The sequence below is a fragment of the Humulus lupulus genome, chromosome 3 (genome assembly GCF_963169125.1).
Source record: "Humulus lupulus chromosome 3, drHumLupu1.1, whole genome shotgun sequence".
Lineage (NCBI taxonomy): Eukaryota > Viridiplantae > Streptophyta > Magnoliopsida > Rosales > Cannabaceae > Humulus > Humulus lupulus.
In genome coordinates this window covers 163010080-163013330 of record NC_084795.1, presented here as the reverse complement: position 1 = coordinate 163013330, position 3251 = coordinate 163010080, and the positions used below count along the sequence as shown (strand labels likewise).

The following is a 3251-nucleotide window of genomic DNA, read 5'->3' as shown; positions in this document are numbered from 1 at the left end:
ATTTAGATATCTAGATTACAATGAGATAGGATAACACCATTCTAGTTCACTGAAGATTCTAGTGGAAACCTGACTTGTTTACAGAGATAGAAAGTTATAATTTTTTTTCTTTTATTTACATTTTACATAATTACTTGTTCAACAATGGATATTTCTTTTAGAGTTGGGATATGGTATTGCTTCTTCACTTTACCTGATTAAAGTATATTAATTTTGGATGTAGGGTCTGTGAAAGATTAAGTGGTTGGAGAAGAGCGTATTGCCTAGTACTTACTTGCAGTTTTAAATACCCGACGGACTCCTTTTCATTGGAAGCATTGGAACAACAGGAGTAACAAGGTCAAAGCTAACTGTTGTTAATATGTGTAATAGCAAGATCTCCAAGTTAAAAGAAGAGCAACATAATATGAAGCTCAAAATGACTGAAATGATGAATCTACTTAAAGAACACTTGGTGGTATTTCTATCTTGCACTTATAAATCTTAGTTTTCTATTCTTCCAATGAAACTTATCTTGGTTTTATATTTAGGTTGGTGGTAAAGTGACACCAAGCGAAGGACAGTCTCGCAATGTACCGCAGTCAAACAATATTCAGTCCCCTAAGGTAAATTATAAAAGTTGTTATTGTTTTAAATTTTCATTTTAGAAGAACAATTACAGAAACTAATATATTTTCTTTAAAATAAAGTTGGTAGAGTATTGCACTAGAAAAAAGACATAACTTTACAGAAGGGAAGAATGCTTGCTACTTGCTTGACTGGGCAGATGCAATTATTGCTGAAGGTCGTTGGGATTCTAGTGATCCAAAGATAACTGTACATGGAAAGCCTCTTGGACCAGACTTTATGCGAGTATGGGTTGATGTTGCTATTGTACCAGAATCTTACTTATTTTGTCCTAATCATGCGATGCTTACAATACAAGAAGCATTTGGTTCCACAGTTGCATGGCCTTCTAAAAAAGTTATTCCAAGAGGTACATTTTCATACTCAAAAAATAACTAATGTCTTATAATTTAGTGTTTGGTTTCTTTTTTTGCTTTGGTGTAGTTGTGAATCCATTATTTTGTATGTGGTGTCCTTTCTTGGATATAATTTCCATGGCATTTTTCTTGAAGTAATTTGTGATGCTAGATAATAACAATAAAATATTTCTTTGTTTATTTTGCAGATATGACAAGCGAAGTATAAAAGGATACTTAAGACTCCTTGAAAGTAGTAACTTTGTTTATTTCTTTGTGTTGAAAGTAGTAACTTTTAGACTCCTTGAATACTTAAAGAATATTTTGTTGTTGATGACAGTGTTGAATGTTTTAAACTAAATTGTGGATTGTTAATTCAATGTAGAATGTTCTTACTTTTTGTTATTTGAAAATCAAGTTCATTTTGATGATGCTAGTATATATTAGAAAGCTAATTTTAATTATATAAAAAAAATTAAAATATAATAGAATAAATTAGTGTTATATAAATAAAATATTTAATGAGAATTTAAATATATCTAAATATAACAATAATACGAAAATTGAGGTATAATATATATTACAATAACACTTTTTATGCAAAGAATTATGTTATGAAAACTTCATTATATAACACAAATAATGTGTTATACTAAAGTATAGTATAACACAAAAAATGTGTTATACTAAAGTGTAGTATAACACAAAAAAAGTGTTATACTAAAGCGTAGTATAACACAAAAAAAGTGTTATATAATCGACTATAAATAACATAATTCAACACTTATCTATATATTAAAATAACACAGAAATTGTGTTATCGTTGACAGTACAATAACACATCTGTATAACACTGATAAAGTGTTATGTAAAGTACCCTGACCTACGATAACATAGTCGGTCTTAACACATCAAAAAGTGTTATCGTATGTTTTGATAACACATTTTCGGTGTTATTAAAAGCATTTTTTCTTGTAGTGTGTGATGCAATCAAGACTGCTAAGATGAATGAGTTTTTGAACCTCGTTCAGGGAAATGCAACTGTAACAGAATATGTTAATAAATTCGATGGGTTGGCCAAGTTTGCTTTTGATATGGTACGCACGGATGTGGCTTAGAAGGAAAGGATTTTCTAGGGATTGGATCCCAGAATAGCTAAGGGCATTAAAGTCCCCCTAGTGTATGAAATCTCTACCTATGCTCAGGTGGTAGGGAAGGCTTTTGTTGTTGAGAGCACAGGAAATCAAATTGAGAAGGAGAGTGCCAGAGAGCACGGAGCTCAAGCAGTGATACCACCATTTATTGAATCGAGCAAGGACAAGGATTGGAAAGTTTACCCAGAATGCACTCGGTGTAAGAGGCGTCATCTGGGAGAATGCTGAGCAAAGGCATGTTTCTTATATGGGATTGTTGGGCATCATAATAAGGATTGCCCAAGGCGAAGGGATGATGAGCGAAAGGGGGTGGACACCTCGACTCCAGCTCGAGGGTTCGCTCTGATGTAGTCGGAGACAGAAACTGTAACGACCCAAGATTACTAATAAGTCTTAAGGGCCTTGATTAGCATGCTGGGATGGCACAATTGGAAGTTATGTGAATTAATGGTGGAAATGCGTGATGATGTGAAAAGCATGCTTATATGATTATTTGAATAAATGTGATGCATGACTATGTGTATTAGTATGCATGTAGGCCCTGATTAAGTTATAAGGGTATATTTATAATTTTGGCCCGTTGAGGGCATAAATGTAAATATTTGGGATAAAATGTTGAGAACACATTATTATGTGGATATATTTGTAGCTTGTGACTCGAGGCGATCCTAGTAAGCGGTTTAGCGGGAAATCACGGCGGGGATTTATAACCAGCTCGTGGGACTCCGAGGGTATTTTTGGGAATTCGAGAAGTATTTTGGGGATTATTTGATACTGAGGAAAAATAATTGGTGATTGGTTAAGTGTCAAGATGTAAGCGGTAATTATTAGGGACACTCGAAGAATTAGCGGGAATTGGGAGTAGGTGACTAAAATGCCCTTGGTGTGCTTTAAGGCTTAGGAATTAATGGGAGGGCAAAATGGTCATTTGACTGAAAATAGATAAGTGTTATATTGTCTTTTTAGTTTTAGTGGAAGCTGTAGAAAGCTTCAAGAGTTAAAAGAAAGAGAAGAGAAGGAAAGAAAGAAGGAAATACAGGGGACTCTCTCTCTCTCTGTCGGTTTGGCCATCTTTTCACCATTCCTTGTGATTTTTGGAGTTGGAATTCCAAAGTAAGCTCAAACTGGAGCTTAA

The 3251-nt window shown here is 33.8% G+C and overlaps 2 long non-coding RNA genes across 2 annotated transcripts; both read left to right on the top strand.

The window, feature by feature from the left end:
• The first annotated feature begins 389 nt into the window (after positions 1 to 389).
• On the top strand, positions 390 to 773 carry LOC133821428 (uncharacterized). The gene is made up of 3 exons (XR_009887565.1): positions 390 to 454; positions 531 to 605; positions 697 to 773. It is a non-coding gene; the product is annotated as an uncharacterized LOC133821428 (long non-coding RNA).
• A 32-nt stretch (positions 774 to 805) lies between these two features.
• Positions 806 to 1367, top strand: LOC133821427 (uncharacterized). The gene is made up of 2 exons (XR_009887564.1): positions 806 to 976; positions 1172 to 1367. It is a non-coding gene; the product is annotated as an uncharacterized LOC133821427 (long non-coding RNA).
• Positions 1368 to 3251: the final 1884 nt, after the last annotated feature.